Source organism: Palaemon carinicauda, chromosome 3 (assembly GCF_036898095.1).
Source record: "Palaemon carinicauda isolate YSFRI2023 chromosome 3, ASM3689809v2, whole genome shotgun sequence".
Lineage (NCBI taxonomy): Eukaryota > Metazoa > Arthropoda > Malacostraca > Decapoda > Palaemonidae > Palaemon > Palaemon carinicauda.
Genome location: NC_090727.1, coordinates 67,189,857 through 67,212,201, shown reverse-complemented (window position 1 = coordinate 67,212,201; position 22,345 = coordinate 67,189,857). Strand labels below are relative to the sequence as shown.

The 22,345-nt window shown below is 48.7% G+C and overlaps 1 long non-coding RNA gene across 1 annotated transcript in view; it reads right to left on the bottom strand.

Annotated features, from left to right (window-relative positions):
* Positions 1-928: 928 nt before the first annotated feature.
* LOC137637729 (uncharacterized) overlaps positions 929-22,345 on the bottom strand; it is a 52,194-nt gene continuing 30,777 nt past the window's right edge. Inside the window, exons 2-3 of the long non-coding RNA XR_011043769.1 lie at positions 2,481-2,602; positions 929-1,547 (exon numbers count right to left, since the gene is read on the bottom strand). This is a non-coding gene — a long non-coding RNA (uncharacterized lncRNA). The remainder of the gene's footprint in view (positions 1,548-2,480; positions 2,603-22,345) is intronic.

The following is a 22,345-nucleotide window of genomic DNA, read 5'->3' as shown; positions in this document are numbered from 1 at the left end:
TGAGAATTTTTATAGGCCTACCTACTTATCGAAAAAAAAAGTAGTAGTGAAAATTTCTCAGTCAAAATTTATCCTACAACCATATTTCTAACACTTTGTATGGTACCACTAATGTCACTCTTAATAAGGTATCATTTATATGAATACAGCCTTAAGTAGAACTCCATTCTATCCTGAAGATTTAAATATTTTTATGCAAGAATAAAATCCATGCATGACGGAGGCATGGAACACGGAAAATTTTCCTTATCAATTTATATATTAAAGATTAAATATATTTGTACATTCAAACCCCTAACTGGAGACTAAACTATTTATCTGTAAACCTATTTTATACAATACAACTTGCTAACATTTGGTGTAGGGTAAAATTATAACGTTTAAGTAAGAAGTCACTTAAGAATAAATTGATGAAATAACTGGCTTGTGTTATTTTCTATTGAACCTGGAAGTCCAAGTTTCTTGACAGAATTAGATATACTTCAGTGCTGGAAGGAATATTGTAATATCAATCAAATATAGCCTGTCATAGTAATCAAGCAGCTGGATGAGATCATGATGAGGGGTAGATGGAGATAGTTTGAGCATGCTCTTCTCACTCCCCAAGAGAGATTAGTTCACCAAACGTTTAGCTGGGCTCCACAAGGCACTAGAAGAGTTGGAAGACCAAGGCCTACCTGGCTGAGGACTATGAAGCATGAAGTGGGAGATGATGAATGGAGAAGTGTTGAATTAAAAGCACGAGATAGAGATGATTGGCGAAATCTAACCGAGGTCCTTAGCATCAATAGGTTTAGGAGGATATTGTGATGGGGATAGTGGACTCGCCTCAAACATCAAGCAAGGGCTCCCAGTTCAAATCAAATTATGAATAACTTCAGTTTCAGATAAATGGAAAATAAAATACCTGACTTATAAATAATCTATATCATTCCTCTTTGCTAAAATGTTATGAATTCTAAGGCAGTTTTACAATTGTTAATTATTAAACAAGTACCATATTACAGATTAACGAAATATGGCCTTCTATGGTCATAAAACCTAAAATGTATACTGTCTAATCTCACATTAGCTACTACATCACTGAAAAACAACTTTTTGAGAATGCAATTTTTGAGAAACAATGGGCCAATAGTATAGACATAAAACTTTCGTATTATAATGACAAAAACTGACCATCTCACAAAAAAAAAAAAAATACAATCTCCATTTCAAGAGAATCTCTGCAATACTGGAATTTTTTTCTGGTAGTATATGGTCAAGTCTGAATCATACACTGTACACAAGCTACCTCTCATAGATATTTATTACCTACTCTGTAACCTAACCGAGCTGTAAATCTCTGTAAACTGATGTCAGTTGAATCTTACAGCTTCCATCCATGTTATCAGCTTTGATATGGATATGCTTAATTTAATATTGGGCCATCAACGTTCCTTTAGCTTCCATCTTGCATTATTATAAGGGGAATTGGGCACCACAATGAAACGTATTTTGTTTACAAGCCTCGGCTTTTGTATTTCAGATGTGCAGGTATACAAACGCATCTGAAAGAAAAATAAAACATATTTACTCCAAACGTTCTTCACCTTCATGTCATAACCTGACTCTTTGATAATTAATTTGATACATAGTCACTTTTTTAGGATTATTTATTAGAATAACTGACATATTCAACTACATATTAGAGATAAATATAGCACATAATTTTGAACCTTAGACTTTACCATGCTGTGGTGTTCTTCAACAAAACCAAATGAAGGAAGAACAGTGCACATAACCAGAGTTTAAAAAAAAAAAAAGAAGAATAAACAAAATTTGGCCTGTATAATTATCTGTAACTATAGAACAGCCATGTATTGTTACTAACATATCAACCATATTCTTTAAAAACGGTTTTTATGAGAACTATTCTTGATAAAGTCAAAAGTATTGTCATTGCATTGATATTATTTTTGAAGTAACAAGAAGTGGATAAGATCAAAATCTCACAATTATATACGTGAATAAAAAATTAGATAAAATTATATTTTTTTCTGGTAAAGCCTCGAGTCCAAGTATAAAAGATGGAAGACAAAATCTTTTCATAAACTTTAGCAATCTGGAATTATTTCAATAAACTAACTGTTTTAGTATTTAGATTCAAAATCAATGATTTTTTATTTTCTGAATGATATTATTAGGCCAATTATTGATAAATTGATCCTCTTAGCTACTCTCAGACATTGCCTAGTCCTTCCTATTAATGTGTTATCAACTAATCGTTCAAAACACAGCCCAAAATATGAGCTGGGAGACAAGGAGTATGAAACTTTTAATGTCTACTTGGACAATGATTTTTTTTCCATTGATATCTTTCAACGGGTACAAAAAGTGAGTACTATTTCTAATCAACTCTTAGCTAGTCAATGGTATGAATGATATAGTCATGACTAAAAGAAATTTGATGGAAATGATTCATTAAGCAATGTATGCCTTACCTTTACATGAACTCTTTTCATTTAAGTTCCTTCAGTAATTACCATCAGTGTATGGTTATAAGCCCACTGATTAACTTGGAGTCCAAATACTCATGACTTTCACCCGGTCTGGCATAACACGGCTAAAGGGATGAATTTATGTTGTTAGGAAAACTTGTATGCATCAGCATTTTTGGTAAAACTTAAATGCTACATTCCTATTCTTTAGGGGACAATATTGGCATAACACATTGTGGAGCTGAAGACAAGGTTGTAAAAATTGGAAAACATATGGGAAATTAATGATAAAAATATTTAAGTTTAATTCCATTGATTCTAATTATTAGGTATTGACTATACCAAAGAAAACCAAGAAAAGTGTCCACAAGAAATCTGGAATACTAATAAGACACCATTACCTTTTCAAACATCAATATCAAATTTCAGAAACGACATTGCTGTTACTATTATTATTGATTGATAAAAAAACACAAAAAGCCTGTACACAACCATATCTTATGGTAAAATGATATTTTCATAATAAAATAAATTTTTGAATGTACTTACCCGCTGGTTATATAAGAATGGCTATAGTCCCTGGATGCCCCGGCAGAAATTCAAAACTCGTGGCAATTGCAGATATGCCAGGTGTACACTAGCGCCCTCACGGTAGATAGGCCGAACTATTCCAAAAGATTCAGACCTTCCATGCCCCTTGGTGTCTAGAGGGGAGGAGGGTGGGATTATAAGTTATATAACCAGCGGGTAAGTATGCTAAAAAATTTATTTTATTATGAAAATATCATTTTTAAACATAAAACTTACCCACAGGTTATATAAGAATGGCTGATTGATACCCTTGGTGGCGGGTCAGAGACAGCAACATAATTGGAAATTCACTTAAGAGTTAAATATAACAAACTTACGAGGTACGTACCTGATAAGGAAGCTGACTTCAATGGTTCTCTGCCTCATTCTATCTGCTATCCTTACAAGATCCAGTGGTCCACCCAGGGGGCTGAAGATCTCTAGGAGCTGTCAAACGGTGCAATAACCTATAACTTGACAGGACCTCAACTATACCCTTGTTCCGGGTGCTCTCAAGGAACAAAATTACCACCTGACTAAATCAAAGATTGCGGAGGATTGTCGACCAATCTTCACGTACAATCATAAAAACATATACAAAAATTCCAAGAGGAGAACAGGGGTACTAGGGATTGGGGGAAACGTAGTGGCGGATGCTTCACTTACTACTGAACTCGTTGCTACGAATGATCCCAAAGTGTAGCAGTCCTCATAAAGAGTCTGGATACGGTATAAGTAATGCGAGGCAAATACAGGTCTACTCCTTCAAAAGTCTGTATGCACGATGCTTTGCAGAGAATATTTTTATTTAAAAGCTACAGAAGTTGCCACAGCTCTAATTTCATGAGTCTTCACTCTTTAGACAGCTTAAGGTCTGCCTCACCACAGCGTGAGTGAGCCTTTCTAATTAAAGTCTATATGAAATGATAGGGCGTTCTAGACATAGGTAGCGCAGGCTTCTTGACTGAGCATCAAAGAGGCTCTGAATTGTCTCTTAACTCCTTTAGTCCTGTTCAGATAAAACTTCATCGCTTTAACAGGACAAAAAGCTCTCTTCAACTCTTCACACACCATATCCGAGAGAATAGTGATCTCGAAAGATTTAGGCCATGGAGGAAAAAGACGTTTGTTTATGACCAAGAATCCAAGTTGCAAGGAGCATATGGCTTATCCGCTTCTGAAGCCCATATTCTTGCTAAAAGAGTGAACTTCTCTGACTTTAAGCTGTTGCCAGACTTACTAAGAAAAAGTCTTCAAAGTCAGATCTTAAAAAGAAGCCGAGTGTAAAGGCTCGAATCTGTCACTCATGCGGAATTTTAAAACAACCTCTAAATTCCAGGCTGGTGAATCTTGCTGACGCTTCTTAGCCATCTCAAACGATCTGAGAAGATCTTGAAGGTCTTTATTTGATAGATCAAATTTCCTGAGTCTGAAGACAGCTGCCAGAATACTCCTGTACCCCTTGATGGTCGAGGAGGAAAAATCGTGCATTCTTCTAAGGTCTAAGAAGAAATCGGCCATTTGTGTTACAGAGGTACTAAATGAAGAAACTGATTTAGCTCTACACCACTCCCTAAAACCTCCTATTTGGACTGCAAAACCTTGAGGTAAAAGTCCTTTGTACTAACGATAGCCTTAGCTGCCTCCTTCGAAAAACCCTTTAGATCTTTAGGGGTTTTCCGAAAGACTGAAGGCAGCCAGACCTAAAGCTTGGTGGTTAAAAATAAGACGTTTGCGATCCTGACGTGGGGAAACGCTCCGATCGCATGCGTCCAGCATGCATCCAGCATGGGCCCAGCATGAACCCAGTATGGTTCCAGCATGCTGCATATGCCCAACATGCCACAAGGGAGAGTCAAGATTTATACCGCCTCCCAAAACGCATCTAGATCGCTTGCAAGGAACTGATATCGAAGCTAGGCTCGTTGGAAAGGAGCATCAAAAAAGTGAACCTCATGCTATGAGGTTTAGACCCGATCGCGTGTAACCAGCGAGTGTTCAACATGCTTTAAGTCAATAGCTTGACGCGAATGAGAGATAACAAATTGTCTATACTGCTGTGAGAACAAGTCTTGACTATATGCGTCCAGCATGCGACTAGATTGCCGCATGCATTTGCATTGCCATAAGGTGTCAGCGTGCTGTATGCGTTCACCTTGCCGTGAGGTTTCAGCGCGCTGTCTGCATCCCGCCTGTTGCAAATCTACAGCGTGCTGCAAGGAGGTGACAGTATCGTGTCCGGTCAGTGGCACAAAGAAGCACCTGTTTGTCTATCATGACGTGGGGACAAAACCCGACTGACCTCGTCCAGCATATGTCCAGGCTAACACATGCGTCTAGGTTGCAGTGGGATTTCAGATTGATCAGTTTGCCGTGAGCTGTCCGCGTGTAGCATGCGTCCGCATGAGCAGTAGTCGCGCGCCCCGCAGAATGCGAGGGCATGACAACTTGTTGAAAGGATAAATTTTGACTGTCAGAGTTTAGCATACGACCAGACTGGCGTCTGTGTCTGCGTGAGGGAGAGACCAGACTGGCGTCTGCGTCTGCCATAAGGTAGAGACCAGACTGGCATCTGTGTCTGACGAGATGGAGAGTCCAGACTGCCACATGCGTCCGCCCTAACACTTGCCGCAATGCGAGCTGATCGCTGCGAGGGAGCGGTGCTGAGTATCGGAGAACTACGCTGTCTGATACTATCGGAAGACCGTTTTCTTGGTATATTGCTGTCATTAGAATCTTTTAGGTAAAATTTTTCCGCCCAAGATTCGTAAGCGTCAAATAGAGATGAAATTGACCTCTTTAGCTCAGACATAACAGACACTTGCGGGGCACCGTGTGCGCTAACTCAAACGTGAGCGATCGCTGTGAGGGATTATCAATCGTAGTCGAGTGACCAACATGGGAAATTCCTTATGACATTTCCAGCGCGCCTTGTGCGCGATCTGAATGGACCTAATGCTGCGAGATGTCGTCAACAGTAGTCGGGTGGTCACCAGAGGAAAGTACTAGACATTCTCCCAATCTGAGGGAGAAGAAGTGTGAACAGAAGTAAACTGAGCACCTTTTCCCCTATTGAACTACGTGTCTTACACGATTTTTGGTGCTGAAACGTCGCCTTCTTCCGAAAAGAAAACCTCCGGCGAACATCAGTTACTGCGGGATAGGTTATCAGGAGACATACTAGTCATGAAAGGTCTTGAACGTATTGGTTGGTGTTAACCAAGTCTAGGTTTTGCGTCATTCGACGAGGACTAACGCTTTCTTCCCGGAAAGTGTGTAAGATTCCAGAGGAAGAGTTACGTTTGTATGCAATTTGTCTGACTTCCGCCTCTCTCGTGGAAGAAAACATGCTCGATTGCTTCCAGCCTAAGCATCACGACACGCATGCTGCGAGGGTAAGTCCTGTTCGCGTGCGTTCATGACGAGCAACTTCCTAGTCTAGCAGGAAGGAAAACATAAAGCGCCAGCCTCATCAGAGAACTGCCTCCTATTACACAAAAATGTCACAAGATCCGTGATGCCATTGCGATGATGAACTGATCGCTTCAAGACACTCAAATCTCGCTCTGCTTAAGAGATTATGTCACATGGATGTGACGTCATAGTTCGTCAATCGAAGGCAAAGAAAACACCTTTACTTCGTCATTCCAAAGACGAGAGCGAACGTCTTGGAATGCATCGGCAGGATCGCTCGGTGGAACATACGTTTAGCGAACAAGGTCCATGATATACCTTAGCCTTCCGACATTCCTTCTCCCAGGGCTTGGGAAGTATGGAAGAGGTGTCGGGCTAGGAGTAAGACGGGCACGAATGAACACATCCTCCAGTGCACTGTGTTATGTTTACGAGCCACTGAACATTTGCATTTTTAACTATATCACATTAAATCATAAAAGATCTGTCCGTTGCGAGAGATATACTCTTCCGCTCTTTTTTCATAAAGGCCCTAATGCACTTCCTGCTGTTGCAGCTGAAGGTGCTGCTGCACCAACCTCTAGAGTTAGGTTCGTTATGCTGCATTGAGGATGCGTTATTGCACTGCCCCCTCAGCATTGTCTCTCTACGCTGTTAGTCTTCTGAGAATGATTTATTGCTAATTTATTTATTTTCTTATTTCTTCACTGAGCCATCTTTCCCTATTGGAGCCCTTTGGCTTAAAGCATCTTGATTTTTCAACTAGGATTGTAGCCTGGCTAGTAATAATAATAAAATAATAAATAGAGACACCATCGACGTACCTAGCGAAAAACTCTGAAGTCAGAACGAGATGCAGCAGGTACAAAATAAAAGGGAAACTCTTCAGAAAAAACTCTCATGAGTTTCTGAAAGTCACTCCCTTCCTCCTACAAGTCTCTATCCTAGGTAGAGAAGTCTTGTTTCCTAGGAGTCAACTCATTAAGATTCTGAATTCTGATCTCAATGCTTTAGAGGTTTTAATTCAAGCTCTCCCAACCAAGAATTAGTCCAGCAGGCCTTGGTCGGAGAACATATCTTTCTAGTTAAGATCTATTTCTTAATATAGTGCCTGGTGCAACAATGTTCCAACGCTAGACGTTCATGATCATGTAGACATCAAATTCTATTGTCATGGGTTGCGTAGCGTCTGACTGACACTGACGCTGATGCTGTAGCTCCGCCCCGCTACCGAGATGCATCCACTAACTCCCGTCGTTGAACATTGCGGCTGGTAGGTCGCCTGAGCGGCAACGCGTCATCACCGGAATTAGCAGGTCGCCTGTGCGACAACACGTCAAAACCCGACTCATGACACCCAACCGCACTGCCAAGGCAGGCTGATAAGACTGCATAAATGAAGATAGTTGCTGTTTCATGTCTAACAGCAAAGACCAATTAGGATCAATCTTAGGCGACACGCGTACAGTTTCCTCAAACACGAACCCGCCTTCTTCGTCGCTTCTATAGCGCTCCCCACTTTTGGGAGACGAAAACCCGTCTGGTGGAAGCGGCGGCCCCACGTCCGCATCTGACTGACGCTGAAACTGCATGAACCGTAACACACGAAGGATGTTTCAAATTTTGTTTTCAGCTTCGCGCCTGATGCGAGTCATCCCTTAATGTTAGAAAACACTTTTACCTCCCCTTACCTTCAGCGAGGGCGAGCGTTCTGGGGATCGACAGAAAACGCTCGAGGGGACTTCTGTTCGGGTCTTACAAGACGGTAAGCGCCAGACTACGCCTCTCGCTTCCTTTCGCCGCTCAACTTTACTTCTCCCCTAGGTCCAGGAGCTTGAAAGAGGTCTAAGGCTAGGATAACGACATGTCCGAACAGAAGCACCCTTTACTGAATTGAATAAAATTCACTGCTCCAATTTAGGACTAAGAATTTGCATTTTACTCTTTGGCAAAAATGATATTTTCATAATCGTTTAAAAACCAAAGAATACACACTCTCAAAAAAAATGACCCCCGTAGACAGAGACTTACTATTCTGTCAAGGGTTTGAATGGGAATGCAAAAGTCACTGAATCTCATATAAATGCAACAAAATATTAAATATAAAATATTAACATATTACCTAAATAGATATAGGAAAAGAATATATCTATATATTAAAACCAACCCTTATATTAAGGGGTTCCAATAAAAGGTGAATTATCAACAGTAACAATTGGAACATCTATAATTATTATACGAAAAGTTTTAGTATTCCAAAAACCAACAAGTAAACAAAGATACCCAGAATCGTGAGCTATATCGATTGTAAAGAATACTACGTTGTATAAACATTAACTGAACCGTAACTTTCTTTAATCTTTGACTGAAGAAAAATACTAAAAGGACCAATTAATTGCAAAATGACAAATTCATAGATAATTCGTATTTTTCATAACCATACAAATCTTAGCTATTTAAATAGGGTATTACTTTCGGCGTAGCTGAATGACGAGACATTAGATTTTTAACGAGGGTTAACTACCCCCTCGCTAGTTAGCGAGGGGATAGGGGAGGGGTAACTAGCTACCCCTCCCCCCTCACACACCGGTGAACTGATTCCCTTTGCTTAGAGGTAGGACTTCACGGGGGACAGGGCTGGCGGGCAAGTATGATTAAATAGCTAAGGTTTGTATGGTTAGGAAAAATACAAATTATCTACGAATTTGTCATTTGTTCCGTAACTGAAATACAAACCACGCTATTTAAATAGGGTGACTTAACCCTTAGGTAGGGTGGTAAGTCCCAGCCTTACAGGCTTTGGCTTTGCCCGGGGACTCAGAATCCGAGTGTGTAGCACTCGAGATAAAGAGTCCCTGCACCTCGCAAATCCCTTGCTCTGCAAGGAACGTGCGGCCTACGTAAGCTTGTGTGTGAAGGAATGAAGTGTGACTCGTCCTAGGAAATTGACCTGGAATCCTTTAGATGGAATTCTAGGATAGGACGTTCCCAATACCACCTCGTCAGGGTATGGGGGATGCGACAGTATTATCTTAATACTAGGAACACAAGGAAGCATGGTTTACCTGCAGTGGTTTGAGGTGAGCTGTGCAGAGAACCCAGGATGCTGCTTTCCGCAAGAGAGGGGAGGATGAAGAAAAGAGTAAGGGCCAGGCATACTTTTTCATTCATGCAGACTAAAACTGGGTAACAATGCCCTCAACCTTCTGCTACTTGTCTATCAAGGAGCCTGAGGTTTAGACCAGCTGTTGTGCAGCCACCACAGGACCGATTGAGAATGTATCGAGCCTCCTGTGGGTCACGTCCTGCAGGTAGTGGGCTGTGAAGGTCGTTTGACGCTTCCAAACCCCAGCTTGTAGAACCTGCGTCACTGAGTAGTTTCTCTTGAATGCCAGGGACGTAGCGATGCCTCTGACATCGTGTGCTCTAGGGCGACGTGACGGAGGAGGGTCTGGATTCAGGGATTGGTGGATGACCCTGCGAATCCATGCTGAGATGGTGTTCTTAGTGACCCTCCTCTTCGTCCTTCCTGTGCTCACAAACAATGCTCGCACTCAAGGACGGGCTGCAGCTGTTCTCTTAAGATAGTGCCTCAGACTCCTCACTGGGCACAGTAGGAAATGGTCTGGGTCATCTGTTACAGAACGGAGACTCAAAATCCGGAAGGAATCGAACCGTGTGTCCAGAATCCCAGGATTTTGAGTCTTAGCCACAAACTCAGGGACGAACCTGAACGTTACCTCCCCCCATCCCCTTGAATGGGCGACGTCGTACGAGAGACCATGACGTTCGCTGACTCCCTTGGCTGAGGCCAATGCGAGTAGGAAAACCGTCTTCCAAGTCAGGTGACGATCAGAAGCCTGGTGTAATGGTTCGAACGGAGGTCTCTTAAGAGACCTGAGGACTCGAACCACGTTCCATGGAAGAGGTCTCACTTCCGACTGAGGGCAGGTAAGCTCGTAGCTTCATATGAGTAGAGAAAGTTCCAGCGAGAAGGATATGTCCATTCCTTTCAGCCTGAAGGCCAGGCTTAGGGCTGAGCGATAGCCTTTCACTGCCGAGACTGAAAGGCGCATTTCTTCCCGCAAGTACACAAGCAACTCCGCTATTGCTGGAATAATGGCATCGAGGGGAGAGATACCCCTTCCACGACACCAACCACAGAAGACTCTCCACTTCGCCTGGTAGACCCACGCAGATGACTTTCGCAGGTGCCGAAACATCCTTTCCGCAACTTGTTGCGAAAAACCTCTCTCTGTGAGGAGATGCTGGATAGTCTCCAGGCGTGAAGCCGAAGCGATGCTACGGCTTTGTGGAAGATGTTGAAGTGTGGTTGCTTAAGTAGCTCGTGTCGCGGAGGAAGTTCTCTCGGGAGTTCCGTCAGGAGCTGCAGAAGGTCCAGGAACCACTCTGCATGATGCCATAGCGGAGCTATTAAGGTCATTGACAGGTTGACCGATATTCTTGCCTTGTTGAGCACCCTTCTCATAAGACAGAACGGTGGGAAGGCGTAGACGTCGATGTTGTCCCACCGTTGTTGGAAGGCATCTTGCCAGAGTGCCTTGGGGTCCGGGACTGGGGAACAGTACAGCGGAAGCTTGAAGTTCAAGGCTGTCGCGAACAGGTCCACCGTCGGGGAACCCCACAAAGTCAGGACTTTGTTGGTTACTAGAGGATCCAAAGACCACTCGGTACTCACTATCTGCGATGCTTTGCTCAGACTGTCGGCGAGCACATTCCTTTTGCCCGGAATGAAGAGAGCTGATAGTGGAATCGAGCGGACTTCGGTCCATCTCAGTATCTCTACTGCAAGATCGGATAGCTGTTGTGAAAAGGTACCTCCCTGCTTGTTGATGTAAGCCACTACTGTGGTGTTGTCGCTCATCACCACCACGGAGTGACCTGCCAGGGTTTTTTGTAACTGTTGAAGTGCCCGATATACAGCCTTCATCTCTAGCAGATTTATGTGGAGGCACTTTTCTGATTCTGACCATAGGCCTGAGATCCTGTGGTTCAGAACATGGGCACACCAACCTTCTTTTGAAGCGTCCGAGAACAGCATCAAATCCGGGGGGAGGACGAGAAGATCCACTCCCTTTCGGAGGTTTTCGTCCGTCACCCACCACTGAAGTTCCGTCCGTTCTGCAGGGCCCAAAGGGACCAGAATGTCCGAAAAATCGTGGCCTTGATTCCACCGGGACTTGAGCCACCATTGCAGGGATCTCATCCGGAGGCGGCCGTTTGGAACTAGACGGGCCAAGGAGGAAAGGTGACCTAAGAGACGTAACCACGATTGGGCTGGAAGCTCTTCTCGTCTGAGGAAAGGATCTGCGACCCTCCTCAGCCTTGCTATCCTGTCGTCTGATGGAAAGGCTTTGTGGAGATTGTTGTCCAATATCATGCCTAGATATACCAGTTGTTGAGATGGAAGCAGAAAAGACTTCTCGAGATTTACCATGATCCCTAGATCTTGGCAAAGTCCCATTAGCTTGTCTCGGTGTCGAAGAAGGGTCGATTCCGAGTCTGCCATGATCAGCCAGTCGTCCAGATAACGGAGGAGACGGATGCCGATCCTGTGTGCCAACGACGAGATCAGGGTGAACACTCTGGTGAATACCTGGGGAGCTGTGGGGAGACCAAAACACAGCACCTTGAACTGGTAGATCTTGTTGTCTACGCTGAATCTCAAGTACTTCCTGGAAGACGGATGGATTAGGATCTGGAAGTACGCGTCCTTCAGATCCAGTGTACACATGAAGTCTTGCGGTCTCACTGCAAGTCTGACCGTGTCTGCTGTCTCCATGCTAAACGAAGTTTGTTTGGCAAACTTGTTCAGAGCTGAGAGGTCGATGACTGGTCTCCAGCCTCCAGACGCCTTCTTTACAAGAAAGAGTCGACTGAAGAAGCCAGGGGAGCCGTCGACAACCTCCTGGAGAGCATCCTTCTTCAGCATGGTCTCGACTTCTGCCCGTGGGGCTAGTCCCTTTGCCGATCCGATGGCATAGGAGCTCAACGACACTGATTCGCTGTCAGGGGAGGAAGAGATGTTATGAACGGGACGCGATATCCCTGACTGATCACGGAGATCGTCCAGGAATCGGCCCCGAGTTGCTGCCACTTGATTGCGCAACTTTGCAGGCATCCCCCACTGGTGGACATGCAGGGCGATTGCCAATCCTAGCGTTTGCGTCCTCGGCCGCTCCCTCTATGATTCTTGCCTCCCCTGGAGAACTTTCTGCCCTTTTTGTCTTTGACAGAAAAGGGCTGCTGCTTGGACACCGTCGTCTTTGCTACCGCTGCCGGTTTCGTCGTCTTGGACTGGCGAGGTTGTTGAGGTGCTGGAGGTTTGTAGGGCTTTATTGTAAGAGCCCTTTGGAGAAGAGAATCGTGGTTCGATTTTCTCCACCTCTTAGCTGCCTGTTCCACATCCTTGGGCTCAAACAAACTCTTTCCCAGGAGGGAAGAGTGTCTGAGCTTGCAGACATCCACGGCTGGGACCTTCGAGTGGAACCTCTCGGTCACCACATAACGTCGCTTCAGGATCGAGTTTGCCTACAAGTTCGAGACTTGGTGGGCCAGAAACTCAATGGTGTGTGTGCCCGAAAGGAGGAAGGTCTCCAGGGCCTTCCTGGTGCTTTCCTTGGACAGATCCTTGGATCGCAGCAGGATGCCCAGAGACCCCACCCAGACATCCAGCCACGAAGTGGCCAGCATGGCACACTTTGCGACCTTCTCCTGACTCAGGATCTCTGTTGCTGAAAATGATACGTGCCGGCTAGAGAGTCTCTCAAAAGAGACTCCCCTGGTAAGCTCTTTCACAGAGTGGTGGAGCGGAAGAGCTAAACAAGACTCCTCCATGATCTCAAAATACCTCCTCTGTTGAACACGAGGAGGTGGGAGGAGCTTGTTGCCAGCAGTGGAACGGCTGGAGGAGGCGAACTGAGAGCTGGCCCTCAACCTTATCCCTGGCACTCTTCACCCCTTAGGTCCAAGGCAAAGCCGCACTGGCTTTATTGGGTTTCTGAGTGCCAAAGACTCGGTCCAGGACCGTGTCCTTGCCCTCACGAGGGGTGATCTCTTGGTCCTTGAACCCGTTGAGATCCCTCATCAGAGTCAAAACTTGCCAGAAGGCATGCTCTGACTCTTGCTGCTCTCCTCCTGGTGAACTGGCAGCAAAGTCTCCTGTCCCCAGATGCTCTACTTGGGGGGACACGTGGACATTCTCCTGGGGTCTCGCTGGCTCTGGTCGAATCCTGGAAGAAGACTTCGGGATAGTTTTCGAGTCCTTCGGTTCCCTTCTAGGAGGGATGCAGGACTCCAGCAACGAAGTCTGAGGGCTCTTCTCCGCCCCAACACGGGACGATTCTCCTACTCGTGGTGGGGTTTCTCCCATTGGTGCAGTGGGAGAAGGTCTCACTTTGGTAGATTCCCCTGAGGACGGGAAAGCTTCGTCCACAGGAGAAGGAAAGAACATCTGAGGGGGGGGAGGAGCCTTCCTTACGGACTTCTTAGGAGCCAGTTTGACCCTCGGAGAAGTCACCACGACCTCTACTCCTCTCTTCCTCTTCAGTGGGGTCGGAGCTGCCGTTGGTTTGAGACCCAAATCAGCGAAAGCAGGCTTAACAGCCTGGACGACAGCTCTGATGAGGGACCCAAACCATGGCTGCTTACTGACAGACGCAGTGTCAGAGACTCCCGCTGGAGGGAAGGGGATCGGGCTATCCTTCGGAGTAGATACCACAGGGCCCGCCTGAAAAGAACGGGAAAAAGATTGGTGCCTAGACCTCTCTGAAGACCTCGCTGCCTCCTGCAAGCGCGCTGTTCTGCGCTTGCAGGGGGAGGGGGGGACTGTGAAGAAGATGACCTGACTGCTCTCGCTCCTGAAGACTCGCTAGGAAGCTCGCGTTGCGAAACCCTGAGGGAATCGCGCTTGGGCTCGTGCTGGCGTTCGCGCGACGGAACAATCCCAGGTTCGCGCACGTGTGCGTGTGCGCGGGGATGAAGGCGTGGGCGCACGGGCGAGGGAGCGCGTGGGCACGCAGGCGAGGGCGTGCGGGCAAGTACTGGCGACCAGGAGAATGACGGCGTGTAGGTGAACGACGGAGCGCAGGCGAGCGATGGCGAGCAGATGAGCGACTGCCCACAGGTGAGGTTGCGCGTGGGCGCACAGGTGATCTTCGGCGACCAGGATCGTGGGCACGTGGGCGTGCTGGAGAGTGATGGCGCGCAGGCGATGGGGCGCGTGGGCGCGCAGGTGTGCGATCTGGAGAAGACAGATGGTGCGTAGGACCAGCAGGCGTAGAAGCGCGTGAAGGATACTGCTCGTGGGCGCGTAGTGTCCCGTCCACCTCTGGAAGTGTGCACGGTAGGAGCTGGAACCTGTGTGCGCGAAGGTGACTGCGCGCGATGGCGCGTAGGCGAGGGTCGACGAGAGGGCGAGTTCCGAGGGCGAGCAGGTGAACGCTGGCGAGAAGGCGAAGGATGAGGCTTCCTTCCTACGCCAAGATCCGAAGACCGTGGGCGCGCAGGCAAGCAAGGGCACGTAGTTACGCGCTGGCGCGCAGGAGAAGTTCGCTGGCGAGCTGGAGATCGTGGGCGCGCAGGAGATCATGGGCGTGCGTGGCGCGTATCAGGATCAGGGCGCGCAGATTTGCGCTGGCGAGGAGGAGATCGCTAGCGTACAGGAGATTGCTGACGCGCGGGAGAGCGCTTGCGAGCAGGAGATCGATGGCAATCAGGAGAGCGCTGACATGTCGATTCTACCATAGGAGATCGCTGACGCGTTGTTTCCAGCACGGTGAAACCTGGCACTTAAGGGACTTGCTCACATTGTGAGACAAGCCCTTTTGCCCCGAAGGGACCGGTGCCCGTTGGATAACGGGGTGCGAGGGCACCCACTGCGCATCAGCTGCCACGAATGGTGAAGGAGGATCAGTAGGTCTGGCAGGCGTAGGAGATCGCGAACGATCTGCAGAGAGGTCCAGTGATGAGCTGCAACGGTCGACTCACGTCGAGGAGGATCCTCTGCGGGGGACGGCGAGGGCAAGGAGCCAAAGAGGCGCCTCCTAACTCCCTTGTGGGGAGAATGAAGACCTCTACGGCGAAGAGGAGGGTGAGCCTTGCGACGGATACGTCCTCTTGGAGCAGGAACACCATCGTCGGTCATCCGAAGAGGAGTCTCTGTCAGTGAACTCCCCCGAGGGGAAGAATCACCTGCAGGAGAGACCGTTGGACTCAGCTCCTGCCTCGAAGGATGTTCGGAGGGGGGAACTGAGCCTTCAGCAATATCAGCACCCAAGGCAGGGGTTTGACCCGACCCGTAGGAAGCCTCTGCCACAACAACGTCGACGATAGACAGAGGGTCAACCTCCGCTATCACCGGCGACTGTTTGACAGCTGCGCCCAACTAGATCAAGTCAAACAGGGCTTCCCTGGAGGGAGAACCCTTAAGCCCCAAGGAAGCCCAAAGCTGCAATAAATCATCATTATGCACAGAAACAGATAAATCCTCCCCCGGAGGAGGAGGAGGAGCTGCCTCACTATGGGAGGCAACTCCCTCTCCCGAACCCCGAGGTCGGTCAACAAAAGAACGGCCTACGCTACCACTCGACGGCATCTCATGAGAGACCGATCGAGCGGGAGCTTCGGAGGAGGTTCGGGCAACGGAATAGAGTCCTTGGAATTTTCCTTCTTCAAGAAAACCCTTGAAGGAGAAAGATCCAGCTTAGACTTCTTTTTCCATCGCCGGGAAAACCTTTCCCACTGGGAGGTAGACCACTCCCTGCACTCACTGCATACTTTATCTTTATCACACCGTTGACCTTTGCAGAACGGACATAAGGTGTGAGGGTCCGTCTCGACTGCCGACATATAGCTCCCACAAGGGCGGTCGGGTAAACCAGGGCACTTCCGCATGATAAGGAGAGAGGCCAACCTCCAAACACACAAACTGAAAGAGAAAGCAAAAAAGATTAAGGATGTCAATGCGAGGGTGAGAGCCGACACGTCTGACCATCACCAGAGCCAAAAGCGAAGTGAATCAGTTCACCGGTATGTGAGATGGTAGTTAACCCTCGTTAAAAATCTAATGGCTCGTCATTCAGCTACGCCGAAAGTGATATGACAAATTCGGAGATAATTTGTATTTTCCCTAACCATACAAACCGTAGCTATTTACATAGGGTATTACTTTCAGCGTAGCTGAAATGACGAGCCATTACATTTTAACGAGGGTTAAACTACCCCCGCGCTAATTAGCAAGAGGAAGGGGATTGGTAGCTAGCTACCCCTTCCCCTTCACACACTGGTGAGCTGCCTCACTTCACTTAGAGGTAGGACTTGTCTTGGGGGACAGGGCTGGCGGGCAAATATGTGTAAATAGCTAAGGTTTGTATGGTTAGGAAAAATACAAATTATCTCCGAATTTGTCATTTGTTCCGTAACCGAAATACAAACCACGCTATTTACATAGGGTGATTTACCCTTAGGTAGGGTGGAAAGTCCTCAGCCTTACTGGCTTTGGCTTACCCGGGGACTCAGAATCCGAGTGAGCAGCACTCGAGAAAAAGAGTCCCTGCACCTCGCAAGTTTCTTGCTACTCAAGAAACGTGCGGCCTACATAAGCTTATGTGTGGAGGGAAGAAGTGTGACTTGTCCTAGGAAGTCGACCTGAAGTCCTTTAGCTGGAATTCTAGGCTAGGACGTTCCCAATACCACCTCGTCAAGGTATGGGGGACGTGACAGTATTAACTTAATAATAGCAACACAAGGAAGCATGGATTACCTGCAGAGGTTTGATGTCAGCTATGCAGAGAACCTTCGGCTACCTGTCCATTAAGGAGCCTGAGGTTAGACCAGCTGTTGCATAGCCACCACAGGGCCGATAGAGAATGTATCGAGGCACCTGTGGGTCACGTCCTGCAGGTAGCGGGCTGTGAAGGTCGTTTGACGCTTCCAGTCTCCAGCTTGTAGCACCTGCGTCACAGAGTAGTTCCTCTTGAAGGCCAGGGACGTTGCGATGCCTCTGACATCGTGTGCTCTAAGGCGACGTGACGGAGGAGGGTCTGGATTCAGGGCGTGATGGGTGACCCTTGAATCCAGGCTGAAAAAGCATTCTTGATGACCCTCCTCTCCGTCCTCCCTGTGCTCCCAAACAGGGCTTGCACGTGAGGACGAACTGCAGCTGTTCTTTAATATAACCCCTCCGACTCCTTACTGGGCCTAGTAGGAGATGGTTTGGGTCATCTGTTACAGAACGGAGACTCGAAATCCTGAAGGAGTCGAACCGAAGGTCCGGGATTCCAAGGTTTTGAGTCTAGTAACCAACTCAGGGACGAACCTGAACGTTACCTCCACCTATCCTCTTAAATGGGCGACGTCGTACGAGAGACCATGAAGTTCGCTGACACGCTTCGCCGAGGCCAGAGCGAGCAGGAGCACCGTCTTCCAAGACAGGTGACGATCAGAATCCTGGCGTAATGGTTCGCAAGATCTGTTAAGAGCCTTAAGATCCCGAACCATGTTCCATGGAGGAGGTCTCACTTCCGACTGGGGGCAGGTAAGTTCGTAGTTTCGTATGAGTGAAGAAAGATCCAGCGAGGATGAAATGTCTATTCCTTTTAGCCTGAAGGCCAGGCTTAAGGCTGAGCGATAGGCTTCCACCGCCAAGAGTGAAAGGCGCATTTCCTCCCGCCGATATACAATAACTCCGCTATTGCTGGAATAGTGACATCAAGGGGAGAGGTACCTCTCCCACGACTACGGCTTGTGGTAGATGTTGCAGTGTGGTTGTTTGAGTAGCTCGTGTCGTGGGGGAAGCTCTCTCAGGAGTTCCGTCAGGAGATGCAGAAGTTCCTGGAACCACTCTGCATGATGCCGCAGAGGAGCTATCAGAGTTATCGACAGGTTGACCGATAGTCTGATCTTGCTGAGCCCCCTTCTCAACTGATAGAACGGTGGGAAGACGAAGACGTCGATGTTGTCCCACCGTTGTAGGAAGGCATCTTGCCAGAGTGCCTAGGGGTCTGGGACTGGGGAGTAGTACAGTGGCAGCTTGAAATTCAAGGCTTTCGCAAACAGGTCCACAAGGTCAGGACTTGTTGGCTACCAGAGGGGGCCGAGGACCACTTAGTACTCTCTATCTGTGAGGCCCTGCTCAGACTGTCGGAGAGCACATTCCTTTGCCCGGAATGAAGTGAGCCAATAGGGTATTGAGTGGACTTCGGTTCATCTCAGTATCTCTACTGCAAGATGAGAAAGCTGTTATGAAAAGGTACCTCCCTGCTTGTTGAAAAAAGCCACTACCGTGGAGTTGTCGTTCACGGAGTGACTCGCCAGAGTCTGTTGGAAGTGTTGAAGGGCCAGAATACGGCCTTCATTCCTAGCAGATTGATGTCGAGGTACCCTTCTGGTTCTGACCATAGGCCTGATTCAGAACGTGCCCCTCCCCCCCCCCCCCCTCCTTGTTTTGAAGAGTCCGAGAACAGCATCAAATGCGGGGGAAGGACAAGAAGATCCATTCCCTTGCAAAGGTATCCATAGGTCAACTACCACTGCAGGTCCATTCATTCCGCAGGTCCCAAAAGGACCAGAATATCTGGGGAATCGTTGTCTTGACTCCACCGGGACTTGGGCCGCCAATGCAGGGATCTCATCCTGAGGCGGCCGTTTGGAACTAGCCTGGTCAAGGAGGAAAGGTGACCTAGGAGGCGTAACCAAGATTGGGCAGGAAGCTCTCCTCGTCTGAGGAAAGGTTCTGCGACTCTCCTCAGCCTTGCTATCCTGTCATCTGATGGGAAGGCTTGGAGATTGGAGTCTAATATCGAAGAGGGGTGTCGAAGAGGGGTCCATTCCGAGATTGCCTGGGTTAGCCAGTCATCCAGAAAGCGAAGGAGACGGATGCCGCACCTGTGTGGCCATGAAGATATCAGGGTGAACATTCTGGTGGACACCTGCGGTGCTGTGGAGAGATCGAAACACAGCACCTTGAACTGGTATATCTTGTTGTCTAGGCTGAATTTCAAGTACTTCCTGGAAGATCCAGTGTGCACATAAAGTCTTGTGGTCTCACTACAAGCCTGATCGACTCTGCTGTTCCACGCTGAATGAAGTTTGTTTGACAAACTTGTTCAGGGCTGAGAGGTCGATGACAGGTCTCCAGCCTTCAGACGCTTTCTTACAAAGAAGAGTCGACTGAAGAAGCCGGGGGGGGGGGGGGAGCCGTCGATGACCTTTTATAGAGCATCCTTCTAGAGCATGGTCTCGACTTCTGCCCGAAGGGCTAGCCCCTTTGCCGATCCCATGGCATAGGAGCTCAGCGACACTGGATTCGCTGTCACTGGAGGTAGAGATGTAAAGAACGGGACGCGATATCCTTGGCTGATCACGGAGATTGTGCAGGAATTGGCCCTGAGTTGCTCCCACCTGAACGCGCAACCTTAGGCATCCCCCCACTGGGGACCATGCAGGGGGGTTGCTAATCCTAGCGTTTGCGGCCTTGGCCGCTCCCTCTAGGATTATTGCCTCCCCAGGAGGACTTCCCGCCCTTCTTGTCTCTGACAGGAGGGGGCTTCTGTTTAGACACCTTGTCTTAGCTGCCGGGGCTGGTTCCGATGTCCTAGGCTGACGAGGCTGTTGTTGTTGAGGCGCTGAAGGCTTGTAGGGTCTGGATGTAAGCGCCTTAGGAGGAGAGAATCATGATTCGACTTTTTCCACCTCTCAGCTGTCCGTTCCCCATCCTTGGGCTCAAAACAAGGTCTTTCCAAGGATGGAAGAGTGTCTGAGCTTGCCAACATCCATGGTTGGGACTTCAGAGAGGAACCTCTCGGTCACTGCATCTCAATGCTTCAACATCGAGTTTGCCCACAAGTTCGAAACTTGGTGAGCCAGGGAAACGATAGTGCTCGTGCCCGAGAGGAGGAAAGTTTCCATGACCTTCCTGGAGCTCTCCTTGGACGAATTCTCGGATCACAACAGGATGCCCAGAGATCCAAGCCAGACGACCAGCCACGAAGTGGCCTGCATGGCACACTTTGCGGCTTTCTCCTGGCTTAAGATCTCCGAAGTCGAGAATGTCACCTGCCTGGCGGAGAATCTCTCGAGAGAAAAACTCCCTGGTATGCCCCTTCCACGGAATGGTGGAGAGGAAGGGCTAAACCAGGTTCCCCCATGATCTCAAAGTACCTCCTCTGCAGACGGCTGACAGACGCAGTGTCAGCGACTCCCGCTGGAGGGAAGGGGATCGGGCGAACCTGAGGAGTAGAGATGATGGGGCCTGCCTGAAAAGAAGGAGAAGAATGTTGCCCAGACCTCTCTGAAGCCTCTTCAAGTTCCTGCATGTGCGCTGCTTTGCGTCTACAGGTGAGAGATCGTGCCGACAATGATCTGGAAGTACGCGCTCCAGAAGACTCGCCAGGTTGCCCGTGTTGCGAAACCCGACGGGAATCGCGAACGAAATCGCGCTGGCGCTCGCGCAATGGAAAACCGTTGGTTCGCGTGCGGGCGAACATGGTTGCGCATGTGCGGGGTCGTAAAGGCGAGCTTAGGCAGCCGGGAGACCGATGGCGCATACGCGAGCGATGGTGCGTTGACGAGCGATGGTGCGTTGACGAGCGATGGCGCGTCTTGGCGAACATGGGTGCGCACGGGCGAATATGGGTGCGCATGTGCGCAGACGCGTGGTCGTAAGGGGGAGCGCAGGCGGCGGGAAGACCGATGGCGCGTAAGCGAGCGTAGGCGCGTTGATGAGCGATGGCGCGTCTTGGCGAGCGATGGCGTGTTTATGAGCGATGGCGCGTCTTGGCGAGTGATGGCTCGAAAGCGGGCGAAGGCGCGTTGGCAAGCGATGGCGCGTTGGCGAGCGGTGGCGCGTAGCGACCGATCACGCACAGGACAGTTAACGCGTGGGCGCGTAGGAAACCTACGACGATTGAAGCGTTGGCGTCTTGAAAATGCTTGCGCGCAGGCGAAGAATCGCGCGGGCACTTAGGAGATCGCTGTCGCGCAAGGAGAGCCCAGGGATTCGTGTGAGTGCCCGTGCGCTAGCTTAGGTGTCTCCTGGGTGGCGCGGTGTGGACATGGCGCGGTGTGAAGTGGAAGCGTGTTGGTGCGTTGGCGCGCTGGAACTGGAACCGCGTATGGGCGCGCTTGGCGCGAAACTCCAGAAGGGCGCTGCGAGTCCAGAAGAACCTGTGAGCGCCTGTGCGCTAGCATAGGAACTTCTTGAACTGCGCGCAACGAGGCAGGAACCGGGAGATCGTAGGCGCGTAGTTGCGTGGCCAGAAGATATGCGCGGCCAGAAGATATCAGCGAGGGTGCAGAACCAGAGAGATCGTCGGCGAGGAGGCGAAGGAATAAACTCCTTGCCTGCGCCCAGATCCGAAGATCGTGGGAGCGTGGGCGAACATTGGCGCGTATTGCGCACATCAGGAAAGGGGGCGCAGATGTGCGCTGGCGAGCAGGTGAACGTGGAGTTCAGTGAAGAAATAATCTCCCTGCTTGCGCCCAGATCTGGAGATCGTGGGCGCGAGGGCGAACGTTGGCGCGCATTGCGCACATCAGAAAAGGGCGATCAGATGTGCGCCGGCGACCAGGCGATCGTGGGCGTTCAGGAGACCGTTGGTGCACAAGGCGCGTAGCCGCACAGAAGGTCCCAGAAGCGTAGATCTACGGCGAGACTTAGCTACAGGAGATCAATGGAGTGTTGATTCAGCAGAAGACTGGTCCACAGCAGGAGAGTATTTGCGAACTACTGCGCACGAGTGCGCAGGAGAACGAGGTTGCACAGGTAAAAACCTGGCACTAAGGGATTTACTCACATTGTGAGATAAGCCCTTAGTCCCGAAGGGACCGGAGCCCGTCGGAAAACGGGGTGGAGTGGCGCCCAC